Raw genomic sequence first — 19,069 nt, forward strand, 5'->3', positions numbered from 1 at the left:
TCATATAAACAACTATGGGCATATTAGGAATAATGACTATCATTAAGCATTAATAGTGCTCCCCACTCTTATCTCAAGCTAAAAGTGCAGATGCTTGAGAATTGTCTCAAGAAGAATCAGTGAAAGTCTACTTCGTCCCCCCACCTTTCTTCCTCTCCCTCCCCTCCCCTTACATTCAGCCCAGGGGTTTCAGAGCAGGCCAAGTAGCCCTGTGACCTTGGTAATTGCAAGGCTATTGGGTGTTGAGGGGCACATGCTGTGCTATAGAACTTTCCTTGTAGAAATGCTTTTAGCTAATAGTCTTTGTAAAATTCCTTTCTTTAAAACTTGATTTAAAAGTTTTCAGATTGTGACCTATTCTGTCAGAACATATTAAAGGCATTAATGGAGTAAGGGCCAGTTTTAGAATTGTAGAAAACTGAGCAGAAAGCACAGAGTCCCTGTACAGCTCTCACCAATCCTCCTCCCACTCACCAAATTCCCGTAAGAGCATCTAGGGGTTGGTTAGAGTTGATGACAGTTCCGTCCAATACATTGTTACTGCAGGTCCACAGTTGTCACTTTTTTTGTTTGTTTGTTTGGTTTAGTTTTTTTGTTTTGTTTTTTGTTTTTTGTTTTTTGTTCTCCCCATTCCCCAAGAAGGGTTTCTCTGTGTAAAAACCCTGGCTGTTCTAGAACTCACTCTGTAGACCAAGCAAGCCTCCAATTCACAAAGCTCCACCTGCCTCTGCCTCCCGAGTGCTGGGATTGAAGACGTGCACTACACGTCCAGCATGACGTTGGCACTTTTCATGTTATATGTTCGTTCTCACTGTTCTTGTTATATATTCTATGGATTTTGAAAAATACATAATAAAATGTTTCCACCATAAACTTCATGAAATAGAGTCAGTAAAACATCCCAGTTGGACTGCTCATCCCTTCCTCCTCTCAGCCCCTTGACAAACACTGACCCTGTTTTTCAGTCTCTGTTCTCTGCCTTTTCCCAACTGTCATGTGGTTGGAGTACACATTGGGGAGCCATCTCTCATGGGTTTATTTCCTTAGTAATAAGCAGTAACTGCACCTCCGTGGATATCTTGGTTGCTTCTACATTGTTGTCGATTATGAATAAAGGTACTATTAACATCCCTGCGCAGATTCTTCAGCGTTCTAGCATAACTACCAAGGAGTGGGATTGTTGGACCACACAGTAAGAAAACCCTTAAAACCATGGGTTGTTCTCTATGTTGTTCTCAGCAGTGAGACAATCCTGCTGCTCCTCATCCGCCCAGACAACGGGTGGTGTTGGTATTTTATGAGCTAGCCGGTTTCATACATTCATGGATGTCTCATTATTGTTTTAATTTACAGTTCCTCATTACATAATGTGGGGTATCTTTTCATGGCCACCTGTATGCCTCTTTATTTTTTAGTCTCACTTTTTGAAGAGGGCATCAGATCCCATTACAGATGGTTGTGAGCCACCATGTGGTTGCTGGGATTTGAACTCAGGACCTCTGGAAGAAGAGTCAGTGCTCTTAACCACTGAGCCACCTTTCCAGCCCCTTTTTATTACCAAGGGGAACTCTTGAAACTTAGAGAACGACTCGTGGAAATCGGTTTTCTCCCTTCCACCATATAGTATCAAAGGACCAAGTTCAAGTCTTCAGGCTTGGACACATGTGCTTTTGCTCACTGAAGTGCCTTGCTGGCCCCTAGCCCCTGTAGACTTTTGGAGTTTTTTTGGGTTTTGTTGTTGTTATTGTTGTTGTTGTTGTTGTTGCTGTTGTTTTTAGGTAAGGTGTTTGCTAAATACTTTCATACATTTTTAATATATTTAATATATTTTTAATAATGGGTTACTTGTTTTCTCAGTATTGATTTTTTTAAGAGTTCCTTTTATAATTTGATTGCCAGCCTTTTACTAAAAAAGAACTTTTAAAAAGATTTTTTTTTTCCTGTTGTGGCTCAGCTTTCTTTTCCTTGTTTCTTTGATGTTTCTTTTTTTGAGATAGGATCTTACCAAGTTGCCCTGGAGCTCTAAGTAAACCAGACTGGCCTGGAAGTCCCAGGGATCCAGCTGGAGCTGCCTTCCGAGTGCTAGGCTTAAAGATATGCACCGCCCTGCTTCTCCATCCTTCGCTTTCTTTAATGCTGACTTTTGCAGAGCAGAAGATTTTAATTTTAATAAACTTCAACCATTTTTCTTTTGGATCTTAAAATTCAGCACCAGCCCATGTCCTCCTGTATTCTTTTTTTTTCTGTATTATCTTCTAGTTTTGCATTTTACTTTAGATCTGTGATTGAGACTGGAGTAAGGCTTGGGTCTGGGTCATTATCCTCGTCAACCCCATTATGATGTTCTGTTGCTCTATACTGATTGTTGACAAGATACCCTCTGTTTACCGCCGAACCACCTTTATTCCTCTGCCAGAGACTGGCTGGTTACGTGTGTGTGATTCCATTTCTGTGTACTATGTCATTTTAAATGAGTTTTTAGTTTCTTTTAGTGAAAATGAAATCTGAGTTGCTAATCTTGGTTTGGCTGTGGGGACCTTTGGCTGTGCTGTGAGGGGAAATAGATACACTGAGTCATTCATAGGCCCGTTGGGTCACTCATACTGTTCTATCATTAGCCCCTGAGACTCTTTATACTAAGACCACAGGCAGGCTGGCAGTATTGTTACTGAACATTTCAAAATCCGTTTCAGCCTTCATTAGGCCTACTGATCTTGAAGATGAGCTCTCTGTCAGAGTGTCAGACATCTGTTTAGACGGGTCCTCTCATCATGCTTCTTCTATATTAAACTCATCGTTTACTGAAGAACAAGAGAACATATTTGTTCTGTGCAGTCTATAACATGAATGTTAATACTTGAGGGTTTCTGTCAATCAGTAAAATGGCAGCATTCAGTCAGGCAGGTTTCATCGAAGGACATCACGCAATGTCAAGAGACATTTGTGGTCATCACAAACGGTCGTGGCGTGGGGGGGGGGGGGATGGAGAACTTCAGTAAGTAAGAGCCAGGCCTGCTACAGAAGATCCTGCACTGTACAGGACTGCCTCCTCTTCAGCTATTGTCCTGCTTGAACTGTTCGGATTACAGAGGCTGAGAAGCACTGCCTTCCTCGTTAGGTTGGCCTCTAGATGAGTATGAGTTGTATGGATTTGCTGTCCACACCTAACAACTGTGCAAACACGGGCACATCCAAAGTAACACCAAGTCATCTTTCAGTTTCCCTATTTCCTGCTCTCATCTGTTACATCCATTTTGTGTTGGGGTTTAACTATTTATGTGAGACAGAGTCAACCATTGTGTATGTTTCTAAACATAGATGGCTGGACTGTTGGTCATAAAGTCTGAGTCCAGAAAGAAAGCTGATGCTTTACTGGTGCATCTTGGTTTGTTGTGTGATTCTGGTCCTGCCTTTAATTTCCCCCTTAAGACCTTCAGTTGGCTCATTTCCCTGTGCATATATGTTTTCATGAGCTCATCCTCTCTTCATATTGTTCCTTTTTGTTAAAAGAAACAAAATTTTAAAAAATCCTCGGTTTCAGTCATCCACTGTTGTCTTCCTCAGTGAGATTGCCAGGGAGAGTTCTGCAAGTGGGAAAGTCAAATGGGAGGGGCTGCTTCCTGTATGCTGACCTGGGACCATCAGTCAGAACTGGGAGAGGTCTGTTGGTAGCTGGGCTCTGTCATATGCCGTCCTCTACCTGCTTCTGTGCAGCTACACCAGGTTTTTCTCTCTCCTCAGCTCATTCCAGGCAGGAAGCTTTTGCTTGACAACTTATTTTTGCTATGGTCCCTCTGAAATTCCCCATTGGACCCTCTCAGTCTTCCAGAGCACACTTGGGCTCATTGCCGGCATGGCCAGAGATTTTTCTAGAAAACTAGTAACAAATCGTCACAACTGAATTTCATTTCCTTTTAAATTCTCAGCAAGGCCGACAGCTCCAGCTGTACTCATCTATCCCAAATTATTCAGTCCTATAGACTACCAGAGCTGCAGGCCAGAAAATCCATAGTAGCTTTGTGCAGTCTCATTCAAATTATTTGATTAAAGATTTAATATATTTCCATTTAGTAGGTTATACATAAAATATATAGTGATCTACATAGAATGAGTATAGATCGTTATGTAACTTGTACGTAGTATATATAATAAATATATTATATAACATAGATGCTGTGTATATTGTTTATATACACATACTTTATGTTCACATAGAATTTGGAAAGACAAAATTCAAAACTTATTATACAGGTTTCAGTGATTAAAATCAGATCATTAAGCTTTTCAACAAGCATATGTACTTGCTGGGCCATAGTACTGGATCCACCCTGCTGCCACCCCTGCTGCTGCTGCTTCTCCTCCTTCTCCTTCTCCTCCTCCTCATTCTCCTTCTTCATAAAAGATTTTTATTCATTCTTTGAGCATTTCACACATGTCTCCAGTGTATCTTGGTCACAGTCATCCTCTGCTCTTTCCCCTAACTCCTTTTCTATATCCTCCCCAATTTCCTGACCTTCGTTTTTTTCTTTTGAATAATCCAATGAGTTCAGTTCATGCTACCCACATATACCCACAAAGTTCGGTTGACCCAGGAGCCACACCCTTAATAAAAGATCCTTCCTGACCCCAGAAGCCATCATCTGCCAACAGCTCTTCAGTTAAGGTGGTAGCTTGTGAACCTTCCCCTCTCCGTATAGTGAGGCTGGCTGGCTTGATCTTGTGTGGGACTTGAGCGGACACCCATAGTGGCTATGCACCCATGAGTGTGTGGTCCTATCATGTCCAGAAGACAGTGTGGCTCTGGTGCTTCCTGTCCTCTGCTCTTAGACTCTTTCTATCTCATCTTCCATAGAGGGTGCTGAGCACTGGGGAAGGAATGTGATACAAATGTGCTCTTTGTGTTGAGCAGTCCACAGCCTAACTTGAGTTTTACAGTTACTTTTGCCAGAACTTCAAATGGGCATGTCCACAGGAATACATATTTTAGCAGTGAAAAAAAATAAAATTTGAATTTTCAGAATGTTGGAAGGAAACTGGGCTGAAGAAGGAAGTGAACCAAAATTCCCAACACATACAACATGCTGAAACTTGGGTCCGTAGGAGGAGATGCCTTTAATCCCAGCACTCAGGAGGCAGAAGCAGGCAGATTTCTGAGATCAAGTCCAGCCTGATCTACAGAGCAAGTTCCAAGACAGCCAAAGAAACGCTGTCTTCTGTCTTGGGGTGGGGGAGGGGAGAGTAAGTATTCACTGGTGTGAAAGGTCAGCTCTATCCTGAGATGTGGAAGGAAGTGAGGGTGAGAGGAGGAACAGGAAGGAGAAGCAAAAGCCTACAGCGGCATATGAGATACAGTAAGCATACAGCCCTAAAGTGAGAGCCTTATCACCCTGAGAGCAAATGATCACAGGTCCCACGCACGATGTGAGACTGGATACAGCAAGAAACAGGCCAGCAATTTATCGAAGTATGCAGATCTCACACAAATACTTAAACTACAATTGCTGCTAAAAATCATTAATAAAGGACTAACAAGGTTTAGTAATCCTCAACTTCTAAAAACATGGGACGCTCTGAGCCAGATGTGGTGGTGCACACCTACAACCCCACACTTGGGAAGCAGTGCCTGGGCTACATAGTGGGCCCTGCATTAACCTCCACCCAAGAGACACCCCATAATAAACCTCATAGAAATATTCAAGGAGACATGGCTCAGCAGTTAGAGCATGACTCACTTCTGCAGAGGACCTGAGTTCAATTCACAGCAGCCATGTTGTGTGGGCTCACAAACTGCTTTTAACTCAAGTCCCAGGAATATCCATTCCTTCTGGCTTCTGTAGGCACATACACACACACACACATGTACACACCTACACACAGACACACACACTCATATACATATCGAATTAAAAAAATAGACAAGAGCTTTTGAAAACCGGTTAAAATTGATAAGAATAACATTCTCAAGCTATTAAAATAACAACAACTCTCTTGCATCTAATATGAAAGTGCCTAAAACTTACAGTTGAAAATAGCAGGCATTGACGGGTCATCTTATAAACAAAGTCCTAGGAGAACTGAGTTTTATTGAAATGAAGTGTGAGAACTGGTTGGCATTTCTATAATCAGTGGCCAGTTGTCTGGCAAGTAATTTCTGTGTGATACTGGAAATAGACCCCATAATAAATGTTCTTTTACACTGAACATTGTGTAATGCACCCCTCTAAGTAATTTTCCTAGAAATAATTTATTTGTTATTAAGTGTTAATGTCTGGCTAAGAGAGGCCCACACTATAGAAGACTTTGCTACATTGGCTAATCTGACCATGGCTGCCTCCTGCCCTGCCCAAAATTCACTTTAAGCTGAAGAAACGAGAGGCTGGAGAAAGTGGATTCCTTTAAGTGACTTAAGCTGGATTTAGAAGTCTTACTCACTACCCTTTCATTTCTTTGCTCACTCCTGTGATGATTGTCTGGTGTCCCCTCTGGCCTCCAGAATGGATAGCTTTTTCTTCAGAACGTTCATTCTTGAATGCCTTCTAGCAACTCCAGTGAAGCCGTGTTCCCAGAGATGCATTAAAGGTTCTGATAGGCAAAGAAGTTGCGGCATTCGTGTGCTGTAGTTTCAGCATCAGCGAGCTTCACATGCTCCTGTAGTCTGTCCACGGCATAGCTAAGTGGGCAGTTCTGGATCTATGGCTCTGTGTGAGTGCTGGGACACAGAATAAAGACATGATTTCAAATTCAGTAGACTGGATCGAAGATCTGACTTAGGTCTAAAAAAAACCTAAATTTTAAAGAAGGCATCAAGCATGTAGAACCTCTATCAGTTGCATTATTTTGGGATTAAAAGGAAACAGAAATAAAGAGGGAAGAAACCTGAAAATGGCAGTGCCCAGCTAAAATGTAATTCCAGCATTTGGAAAGTAGAGTCCTGAAGGTCAGTCACAACCTTCCTTCTCCCCCAGTATGCCAGCTCTAATGATACAGGCTTATAATCTCTCTCTCTCTCTCTCTCTCTCTCTCTCTCTCTCTCTCTCTCTCTCTCTCTCCCTCCCTCCCTCCCTCCCTTCTTCCCCTCCCCCCCTTCTCTCTCTCTCACACACACACCCACCCATAGTTCTCACTCTGAAAATAAAAGATTATCCTAGAACCAAATTTGGGTGACCGTGGCCCAGAAACACAGATTCAGGTTAACCCAAATTCAAAATTTTAATGTGGAAGCAGTTTCATGAAATTGTACCTCATTGCACCTCTCTGTGTACATCACAAGTTAGAGCAAGATGTAGGAAGCTTTCCAATAGGTCTGAGACACTGTCTGATGACGGCCATAGCTTTGGGAGTTGATGAGTAGTCTGCTAAGTGAATAAATTATGAAAGGTTTTTACCTATTACCCAAAGGTCCTTAGTTCTGATACAAAGGTGGTGAAGGAATGACTGGTCCAGGTGCTAAAGCTGGTGGGAGATAGGACAAGCTTCTGGATCTGCACCATTCCAACCTCCCGACCGCCTGCGGCTCTAATCAGTCGATCAATCTCAGCAGACGCAGCTTATTTCCTGGAATTCTCACCCAACACCAGCTACTCTGGAGGACTGTAAGTTCACAGTCAGCTTTCATTCCAGAGTTCAAGGCCACCCAGGACAATTCAGTGAGACACTATCTCAAAATACAAAGTAAAGGGTATCAAAGGACACAGGGTTCTCGTGCTCACACACAGCACCAGAGAAACCAGAGTTATTAAACACGCAGGCAGTTTCATTCAATGAAAGAAGCTGTCACGTGATATCCATCCAGAAGGCTGGGAATGGATTCGTTAATACCGGTTGATCTTTGCTATTCTGTAAGGCCAGCCTTCACTGAATCCCTCAGAATCCTGAGCTTTGTTTCCTGGTCAATTGAATCCATTCTTAGACTATACAAACCCTTCCTCCCCATGCCCAGACTCTGGAGCAATTTCTCAATCAATCCAAGCCATCCTCACGGAAAAGGTCACAGGTGCTCTCTGCTACAGAGTGGTACCTTGTTGGGATAATTGTCAGATGGAAACTTCTTTTTCTAAAGTTTTGCTGCATTTAAAGGTGTTTTAAAAAACCTCTAAGAGTCAGACTCCAGAAGTTTTGGCCGGGCAGCAGCTAAGTTGAGATGAACCCAGATTTCATTCTTACCTCACCTGGATTGTTTCCCTGTTGGCTGTGACACTTGCAGCCCCTCTTCCGCTCCCGCTCCCCAAAAAAGGAGGATTGAAGATGAAGCTAGGGTTACAGTGTTTTCTTGGCATACTTGAAGCTTGAAACCCTTGGAACTACTGAAACTAATTAAGCTAGAAGTAAGCTTCACTGAGTCAATGTCTCATTTTAAGGTAGGGACATTTAAAATATATTTGATTTCTTATTTTCGGTTTTTGTTATATGGTTTGATTTTTATACATGTGTACAGGTGCCCTTAGGTGCCAGAAGCCAGGGTGGATTCCTGGAGCTTCAGTTACAGGAGATTGTGTGCTGTCTGACGTGGGCATTAGGAATTAAACCAGAACCCTCTCCCTGAGCACCAAGTACAATTAACTGCTGAGTCATTTTTCCATATCCCTTAGGAGGGGGGCTTTTTTTTTTTTTATTAACTTGAGTATTTCTTATATACATTTCGAGTGTTATTCCCTTTCCCGGTTTCCGGGCAAACATCACCCTCCCCCCTCCCCTTTCTTATCGGTGTTCCCCTCCCCATCCTCCCCCCATTGCCGCCCTCCCCCCAACAATCTAGTTCACTGGGGGTTCAGTCTTAGCAGGACCCCGGGCTTCCCCTTCCACTGGTGATCTTACTAGGATATTCATTGCTACCTATGAGGTCAGACTCCACAGTCAGTCCATGTATAGTCTTTAGGTAGTGGCTTAGTCCCTGGAAGCTCTGGTTGCTTGGCATTGTTGAACATATGGGGTCTCGAGCCCCTTCAAGCTCTTTCAGTTCTTTCTCTGATTCCTTCAACGGGGGTCCTATTCTCAGTCAGTGGTTTGCTGCTGGCATTCGCCTCTGTATTTGCTGTACTCTGGCTGTGTCTCTCAGGAGCGATCTACATCTGGCTCCTGTCGGCCTGCACTTCTTTGCTTCATCTATCTTGTCTAATTGGGTGGCTGTATATGCATGGGCCACATGTGGGGCAGGCTCTGAATGGGTGTTCCTTCAGTCTCTGTTTTAATCTTTGCCTCTCTCTTCCCTGCCAAGGGTATTCTTGTTCCCCTTTTAAAGAAGGAGTGAAGCATTCACATTTTGATCATCCATCTTGAGTTTCGTTTGTTCTAGGCATCTAGGGTAATTCAAGCATTTGGGTTAATAGCCACTTATCAATGAGTGCATACCATGTGTGTTTTTCTGTGATTGGGTTAGCTCACTCAGGATGATATTTTCCAGTTCCAACCATTTGCCTACGAATTTCATAAAGTCATTGTTTTTGATAGCTGAGTAATATTCCATTGTGTAGATGTACCACATTTTCTGTATCCATTCCTCTGTTGAAGGGCATCTGGGTTCTTTCCAGCTTCTGGCTATTATAAATAAGGCTGCGATGAGGAGGGGGGCATTTTTAAAGTCAAGTTCTCCTTCTGAAAGTTCTAACCAAAGAAGTGCACCATTTTAAAGTATCAAATTCTTGAGGCTGACGAAATGACACAGCAGTTAAGAGAGGCTCCCAGCATCCATGTTGGGTTGCCTCTGACTCCCTATAACTCAGCTTTAGGGTATCTGACCCCCTCTGCTGGCCTCTGAAGGCACTGCGCTCATATCCACGTGACCTATACACACACACACACACACACACACACACACACACACACACACACACACACACACTAAAGTCTCCTGTTCAGTATGTTTTCATATACTTTTCACAGTGCACACCATCACATCACCACTGCCTAATTCTGGAGCCATTGAGTTTTGTGTGTAGCTCTCTGCAGGAGTTTATACACTGCAGGAAAAACCTACATTTTGTGTGTATGTTCTTTCCTCGGCCCTCTGAATAGCAGTCAGTGGGGTAAGCTTCTCAATTTGTCAGGAGTCTCTTTTGGTGGAACTCGGCTGTTTTCAGATGATTCCGTATCTTTAGGACAGCAGCCTAGTCCTTCAGGCTTCTTCGCATTGCTTGCCAATCTGACACTGGGCTAGGGTGGTTCTCACACTGTCTGGGGAAGAAGTCTCATTCAGATTCTTACTGAGTTGGTCTTGGGCACGGAAGGCTGTTGAGAGTTTACTGAGAACTGCTGATTTGGGGGAAGTCGTATACATACCGAAGACCTCTGGATTCCCCTGAAATACTTCCACAGACTCAGTGAGGAAAAATAAAAATAGACTTTTGTCTTGACATCCTTTGTCTTGACATGAGGAAAGAAACAGCAACTACTTCAAACTGTGTTACCTCACTTCTATATGTAAGATGTACACCCCAGTACATATCAGAGATTCTTAAAACAAATTCCTCTCTCATGACCCCTTTCCCAACTAACCACTAACAGAAGCAGTGTGTGGCATAATCCTGTGATTCCAGTGCTGAGAGATTAAGGAAAGCCTGGTGTGGTGGCACATGCCTATAAATAACCCCAGCACTGGGAGGTAGAAGCAGGCAGATCTCCGTGAGTTCAAAACCAGCCCGGTCTACAGAGTGAGTTCCAGGACAGTCACGGCTACGTACTGAAACCTTGTCTTAAAAAAAGAAGCAAGCAAAAAAAAAAAAAAAAAATAGACACAGAGACAGAGACAAAAAGACAGAGAGAGGGAGAAAGAGACCCACAGCAGAGACAGAGAGAGAGTGAGAGCTAGAAAGAGAGCGAGATGGGGGTGGGGGGGGTGGTTAAGGGAGAAGAATTGAAAATTTGAGGCCAGCCTGGACTAAACAGTGAAACCTTGTCTTAGAAGAACCAAAGGACACCGTGTAATGTGGCTGTGGGCTGTGCAAATGCAGGCTGTATCCCAACCAGCCGCTCTTTCTTCTATTCCTTCTCTTCTCACTTTTTGTAAGTTCCAACTGCCTCTCTTCTCACCTCAGTCCCCTTACCAACACTATGGCTCACCCAGACCCCTCTGCCCCCACCCAGCCCATCTTGGTTCCTACTCATCCATCACCTATGACACTTAAGCCCTGGGGAGGGTCTGATGTTGCAATTGGACAAACAGAAGTCCAGTCAGCTATCTGGATGGACTCTAGGTCTGAAGGAGGAGCCTCCTCTTTCTCTCTTCACTTCCTGTCATGGGAGCTGGAAGGCAGCTAAGAAAGGGATTTTGAGACTGTCCAAGGGCTCCTCTTTCTGCTTCTGTGGACGGTTCTCAGGAAACACAAATGTTCTCAGTATCCATGTAGCATCCCCATCAGCAGAGCAGTACCGACTGACAGTTACTTCACAGCCCCAAATCACCCATTGAGACCACAGGTAAGGTTACCGACTCAGTCACTATGGTGGCCCTGGTTTTCTGGGATATGGATGGAAAGATCAGATTTGGAATGATTTTGGAATGATTACTGAGTTATGTAAAGAGGGTCTAGCAAGATGCTTTACGGCTCTGTTTTGCATGGGGTTTCCAAACACACTGTCAGAGGGCGTGTTCTGGTGGGGCCCTCTCTTCCTAAACTGGTTGTTGCATGTGCCTTTTTTTTCCTCTTAAGTTTCATTTCTGAAAGTAAAGTAGAAAGGGAAGTAATGGAAGGAGAGTGAGGATGGGGCATTGTTGTAGTGATCAAGTCCCGACGCTTGAACCAAACTTAAAGCTGACTTGAGGCCCTGTGTGAAAGCTCGATGTCCCATTGTAGGGGAATACCAGGGCAATGAGGTGGGAGTGGGTGGGTGGAGGTGGGGACGCACCCTTATAAAAACAGGTGGAGGAGGGATGGGATGGGGCTTTGCAGAGGAGAAACCTGGGAAAGGGAATAACATTTGAAATGTAAATAAATAAGATATCCAATTAAAAAAGCAAACAAACAAACAAAAAAAACTTTTAAAGGTTCTTGGGCTTCTGTTTTCTTTTCCTGTCTCTGCTCCTAACTCAGGAATCTCTCAGACATGAGGCCTGTCCACAGGCAGGCAAGGAGGCTGTGGTGGGTGTAAATCAAGTGCAGTTTCGAAACCAGATGAAGCAAGTTCTGAGACTTTGGATGACCCGGAATGGGCCTTCCTGGGTCTGGAGTGACCATCCCTTTCTTTTCCACACCTTAGAGCCCTGTTTCCTCTGTGTTTGCCTTAAGGCAAGTGCTTGCTACAGTGCAAGGTTATGTAAGACGAAGTCAGACATCAGGGCTCCCAAGGAGCCTTTAGGTGAGAACTGTCTCAAGCTCTTGACCCTCCTGCCTAGTGCTAGGCTTTCGGTTCTGTGCTACTGCAGCTAGCAACACAGCTTATTTTCTATTAGTTTATAACGGCATAATATTTAGGTCATAAAGGGTCACATCCTGCTGGTTTTGTCTTTAAATTTTAAGATGTGGAATTGCATGGATCCTTCATAGACTCGAATTTGGTTATAATATTTATGACTATAGAGTGGAATAGACAGGAATACAATAGAATACAATAATAGAACTAGAAAGATCTAGAATATTCAGATTTCCTCTCTCTCTCTCTTTCTCTCTCTCTGTGTGTGTGTGTGTATGTGTGTGTGTGTGTATCTGTCTCTGTCTTCTGTCTGTCCTCCCCCCTCTGTGTGTGTGTATCTGTCTCCTCTCTCTGTCTCCTCTGTCTCTGTCTCTGTCTCTTCTCTCTCTCTCTCTCTCTCTCTCTCTCTCTCTCTCTCTCTCTCTCTCTCTCTCTCTTCCCCCCCTCCCTCGCCCTCTCCTTCTGACAGGGTTTCATTCTGTATCTCAGGCTGGCCTCAAACTCATAGCACCCCTTCTGCTCTAGCAATCTCAAGTGCTATGTTTATGAACATGAGATAACATGCAAAGACTAACAGATTCCTTAAAGAGGAACTGACATCCAAGTTCCTTTTTGGGGTCTAAGTTCTGCTGATGCAAACAATGAAAAACTTGTCACTTTGCCCTAATTTAATGAATTTCCCTAGTGGTGTCTGTTGGTTTCTGTTTAGAATATAAATAAAGTTGCTGTGAACATCCTGGGGTCCTCTGGGATTGCTGGAGCTCCCAGAAGCAGAGCCTAAGGTGTCCAGATGCATGGTGGCTTTCTTATTCTATAGACAGCAATCCTTAGGCATTATTACAGATAGAGCCTAAGGATACAGGCTGATAACCATGAGCTACAGTCTGGTGGTTGTTGTTGTAAAAATATAAAAAATAAAAAATGCTGTCTGTTATCCCGCTCTAGATCTGGCACCGCAGTTCCCCAAGACCAGCCGCCCCACACTCCCTTACACTTAAATCGCTACATGAAAGAACACACAACACAAGAACCTTTGACCCAATTGATAAGATATAATTGCCCACCTAAACATACAAAGCCCTGTACACATCCATCCCTTAACATTTGAAACAACCTGTAAAAGTACAGTGTGGAGTCTTAACCTCACCTGCCATTCTCCTCTCTCTCTCTCTCTCTCTCTCTCTCTCTCTCTCTCTCTCTCTCTCTCTCTCTCTCTTTCTCTCTCTCTCTCTCCCTCTTTCTGTTCCAGTCTCCTCCTCTTCCTTTAAACTTTTCTCCCACCCATCCTTCCTTCTCATCCAATGGCAGGCCTCCTTCTATCCTGCTCCTGCCCTCACCTATATTTTATAAATTAAATGGGGAGAAGGTTCTGGTGAAGTCACCTGAGTTCTGAGTACGTGACTAGGCAGCTGTCCTTGGGGCAGAGGAATTAGCATCAAAATACAGATAACTCCAGGGCAAACCACAGCAGGCGGTCTAGAATATTGTCTTTGGTTTAAAACAATTATTCCTTTACTGTTCTAAGTTTTTAGATTGATGGCTACCTATGCAGATGAATTTTTGTTCTTATGAAAGAATCTTCGGGCAAGAGATCATCGGCAACCTACCAACTTTTTGTATTCCTGTGTGCGTGAAGGGCTGCCTATCCATTTGCAGCTCTAGACCACAGAGTTGAGCTTTTACAGGGAATCCGGACTTGTCTTTTTGTCGGGTCAAACCTTGAACGATAAGGATTTTTAAAACGTGTACTTAAGTTTTATTATCTTAATAATATCTTTTATTTATTGACAGTTTCACACAATGTAACTTGATTCTATCCACCCCCAAATTCCTTCCTCTTCCTTTCCACAGACCTACCCCCCCTTCCCCGCCCCATCGAGTCTTCCTCCCACCTTCATGCCCTCTCCTTTTTTTTTCCAATCCACTGAGTCTACTTGGCTTTATGAAATATTGTTGACTCAACTCTTTCTTATGCAGGTAACCAAAGTTGCTAGGAGTCTGTGAGTAGAAGGCCATGTCATGTCCACACAGCACTTCACAGGATCTTCTCCATACTTGGCCTCCTTGGGTTCTGACCTCCCTCCATGCTGTTTTTCTGAGCTGTGGAGGGGATGATATAGCCACCCCATTTAGGGTGTCAGTCATGCAATGGCCATTCAGTCTCAACGCTTTGATTGGTCACCAGCCTCAACATTGTCTGAGACACACTGCAAAAAGAAACTTCTCTGGCCAAGGTTGAAAATAGCACCAAGCATAAATATTTTGAAGTCAGCTTGAAGACTTGTCCAGTTAGCAAAACAATAGGAGTACATCCCCTGACTTGGGCCTATGAACCCCCAAGATGTGGGCTTTTGACCCTGTTTATAGCACTAGATATAAATTCCCTCTTGAGGAGCAGGCCTCAAGTCCAATCAGAAGGATGTTCAGTACCTCATAACCTACATTCTACTTTGCACAAGTGGCCACACCTGATAAATTGGAATTGTAGCATTTAGGGTTCACCGCTGGATAATCCAGTGATGTTTCTTCTCCCTCAAAGACCTTCGTAACAATGTCTGGTACCATGAGAGCTAGCCAGGATAAAGAAAGTTTCCAGGTCAGTTCGAGCTTTCTCTGTGTCTTGCACCCAAAGTGGGTAATGTCTCAATGGGATTTTACATATAGCTATGGCAGGCAACCAAGAGCAATGCCTATAGCCTGTGTTGTTTGGAGGGCTTCCTGGGACCTTCTTGATCAATAACTTGTAGGGACATATCTTGTGCTTGGCACTTAGTAGGATTTTGATTTAGTAAGTAATGTTTCCTGGAGAAGTACTTTCTATCCATAGTGAATATCTGCATTGAAAATCCTTTTTAAAAACATACTATTTTTATTACATTTTAAAAATGGCCCGTGACTGCATGCTTTTCTCACCATGTAGGTACCAGGGATGAAACTTTGGCTGTCAGACTTGGGGCAAGCACCTTTACCTTCCTGCCTTCTTTGTGTAACTATTGTATTTTTTTTTTTTTGGTTCTTTTTTTTTCGGAGCTGGGGACCGAACCCAGGGCCTTGCACTTCCTAGGTAAGCGCTCTACCACTGAGCTAAATCCCCAGCCCCACTATTGTATTTTTTTAAATTGGCATGCAAAGTAGTGATTTTTCATAAGTGTTCTTATCCATTCTCAGTTTTAGTTAATACTCCAACCCCCCCTAAAATAGATTTTAAATAAAGTATCTGCATACTAAATGTGCCTTTATTTACTGTTAGAAATGATTTGAGGTAGACTTGGGTACATGACTGAAATCCCAGCACTGGGGATACCTTAGGCAGGAGGATTGAAGTTCAAGGCCAGCCTGGATTATATAGTAAATAGTATGAAAGAAAGAAGGAGAGAGAGAGAGAGAGAGAGAGAGAGAGAGAGAGAGAGAGAATATCAAGAAGTAATACACACAGCATCATCTACTCTATTTAATTAAGTCCATTGAGTACAAAATTAAAATTCTTACTAGGGACCCACAGTGTTCCTGAATAAGGCTTGTCCCTTTCCTCTTTCCTGGTGAGTCACATTGTCCCTGAAGTTAGCACGCAGCTCAGCTGGGCTAGATAAGTCACCCGTGGCAGAAGCACATTGTGTTTACCTCTGTTCCCTGACCTGACTGTCTGATTTCATTGTATTAATCTCATTGATTCTAATGGTGAACACCTTAAGAGGCAGCCTATGAGACTGATCTATTTTAGTGTAACTAACTTACACTAAGATAATAGAGTGTAACTTAGTAAAATGCCTATTTCAAGCATTTACGTTGTGAGGAAATGGCAGCTCATGGGCTGTGACATTGGCTCTGGTGCCTAGCCTGAGGCCAGCCTGAGGTCACGCAGAGGGCAAACCCCCGCTGCACCACTCCCCAGCGCCAGTTCTCACCTCTGTAGAGGGAGAATCATAAGGCCTGAGATGGTGAGTTTCTTCAGGGAGTAAACAAGAAACTCTAGCACATTATACATTCCCTAAACTACGTCAAAGATGCAAAGCAGCTCAGACCGGTCAGATCCTTGGGAGCAGTGTAGCAATGCCTTTGGGTTTCCACAGGAATCGATTGCATTCTGGGGTTTTCTAACTCTTTCCTACAGCACAAGGAGCTGCTGCAGGACCTGGTTGGGTTTGTATGCAGAAGCCCAGACCTGAACTCTGTGCTTGAGAGCTCAGCCCAGGCCCTGTGGTGTGCTACTCTCTTTGATCTTTCTTTTCACTTCCTGTCCACCATGCAAAGCGAGCATTTGTTTCTGGGTTAATTGTGGTGACGGCGAGTGGGGGGAAATCACAAAATACAAGCAAATAACAATCTGACGCTCTGGTCCAGGTTGACACCCTGCACCCATCCACTTGCTACTTTATGTTTGTCCTCCACTGACAGAGTCATCACCTCTGCTCCAGGTCTTCCTCAGGTCAAAACGCCTGAAGAAGAGAGCTCCCCTGCTAGTTGCCAGCCCGACTTTGATGTTTCCCATAAATTTATCTCTCACAAAGAGCTCTCCACATCTCTGTGTCAGTCCAGATAGTTTCTGTGGCTCCCTGCTGAAATGAAGACTGCTCTGTAGCAAGACTGTTTAGCATGCTACAGGGATGATATCTGCCAGAGAGCATTCCTAGTAGCATCTATTCATGTGCACAGACACCCACAAGCCTCTTAACTATTTTTAACATTTGGAAAATCAGTAGACTTTGTTCTGTATCTTGTTTCCTTTTTTGTTCTGTTTTTTTGTTTGTATTGTTTTGTTTTGAGATGGGGTTTTTTTGTGTGTAACCATGGCTCTACTAGAACTCCCTCTGTAGGCCAGGCTGGTCTCGAACTAAGAGATCCACCTGTTTCTGCCTCCTGGGATTACAGGCATGCGCTAGCACCATCTGGCAAAAAAAAAAAACCTCAATGAATTTTATATATCTGTTTATAATATCGACCTGCCAAATTTACCTTTTTGAAAATTTCAAATCTACAGAAAGAGATAGAAAGTCACGCCGTCCCTTTTGTAGAGTCACAAGTTTTCATGCATCTATACACCACCTCTCTCCTCCAGCTCCCTCTCACTGTGGTAGAAGGATCTGGAATTGCAAAGACTTTATAGCCTTTACTCCTATACCCCTCACTCACATCCTACGTTTCCAAGTTACCTTTCCTGAATCTATAGAACTGAGACAATTCCTAAGACTGTGCTGGGACCGACACACTTCCCCTAGACTTTCCTGGCTATGCACACTGCATCCCCTCAGTCCCCTCCCCGGATTCAGTCAAGGTGCACATGGAGTTCCTGTGCCATTCTAGTCTTTTTCTACAGGGCCAGGGATGGAACCCTGGCCCTCATGGGTATGCTAAGCTGTATCCCACCCCCTAATCTCTTTTAGTATGGGACAGTTCTGCCTTCTTTTCCCTAGAGAAGTTCTAGGCCAGTCATTTTAGAGCAGGCCACATTTTTAGACTTGTCTAACTTTATCTGTTTTCCACCCCTCCCATATTTTCTACAAACTGTTGCATTACTTCTACTCTAGAGACACTTCCTTTTTAAAACAAAATTAATAATGAATTAATTTTTATGAGACAGGCTCACACAGTGTGGCTCAGACTGGCCTTGAACTCTATCTTCCTACCTTGGCCTTTTGAGCTTCGAGATTACAGCTGAGCCACCATCCCTGCTTCCAAACTGCAGTTTTTGAGAGGGCTGTGTAGAGTCTTTTACCACACATGCTGTCTCCCATGAAAACAGAGCCTAAGAGGGGTTTCACCCTGTCCCCTTCTTTCCCTCGGATGCTTCTTCTCAGCAAAGACCCACATGGTCGGTCGGTCTGTTAGCACAAAGCAGGGGTCCACTAAGCCTTCTCTTTGGTGGAGGCTTGAGCCTGGTCTGGCTGCTCACCTGTAATTCCAGCTTTCAGGAGCCAGAATGGCAGGAAGGGAAGGGGAGTGGTGGGGAGGGGAAGGGAAGGGAAGGAGAAGAGAGGAGAGGAAGGGAAGGGAGTGAAGAGGAGGGGAAGGAAGAGGAGGGGGAGGAGAGGGAGGGGAGGAGAGGGAGGGGAGGGAAGGGGAGGGGAGGAGAGGAGAGGAGAGGAGAGGAGAGGAGAGGAGAGGAGAGGAGAGGAGAGGAGAGGAGAGGAGAGGAGAGGAGAGGAGAGGAGAGGAGAATGGGCCTTGAGCCCTGTCTAAGAGCAGCAGTTCTGTTTTGGTGTTAGCAGCAGTATGGTGAACTTAGCAGTAGGGGTGGGAGGGGTGGGGATCCTGTTGGGATCTGAGGAGCCCAGTCTCCTCAGTGCGCATAGCCAGCTTCTGTGTGCTCAGGGATCCGGGACTTTCCTGTCACCATGTGTAGAACACCATCTTAAGGGATGTCCAGTTGGACAGCAGTTTTGGAAACGGGTGGGGTGAAGCATGGATAAGGGGAATGAACTTACACATATTTACAGAGCAACTCAAAAAAAAAAAAAAGTATCTCCATTTCAGAAACTTAGGCTATGAAAAGAAGAAGAAAAGTCTGTTTTGAAGCAAAGTGCTCACTTCCCCTTTGTTCTGGGAATTACCGCTTACGACTTTGCTAGTTTGAGAAAAGGAGTGGCTGTGCTTCAGAGACTTCTCACCCCAGACTGCTGAAGAGAGGAACAAGCTCAAGTCCCAGAGCTAGCCAAAGCCTGTAGGGGGCAGGGCAGCGTCCACCGGAGGGCTACGTCGGGCTCCACTCCTGCTGCCTCTCCAGTTG

The 19,069-nt window shown here is 44.1% G+C and overlaps 1 protein-coding gene across 6 annotated transcripts in view; it reads left to right on the top strand.

Moving 5' to 3' along the window:
- Lyn (LYN proto-oncogene, Src family tyrosine kinase) overlaps positions 1–19,069 on the top strand; it is a 115,344-nt gene that overhangs the window by 45,430 nt on the left and 50,845 nt on the right. Inside the window, exon 1 of one of the 6 annotated variants that reach the window (XM_087551321.1) lies at positions 11,148–11,412. The gene's annotated coding sequence lies outside the window, so the exon portion shown is untranslated. 6 annotated transcript variants of the gene reach the window in all.

This window comes from Rattus norvegicus, chromosome 5 (assembly GCF_021556685.1).
Source record: "Rattus norvegicus strain SHRSP/BbbUtx chromosome 5, alternate assembly SHRSP_T2T, whole genome shotgun sequence".
Classification (NCBI taxonomy): Eukaryota; Metazoa; Chordata; class Mammalia; order Rodentia; family Muridae; genus Rattus; species Rattus norvegicus.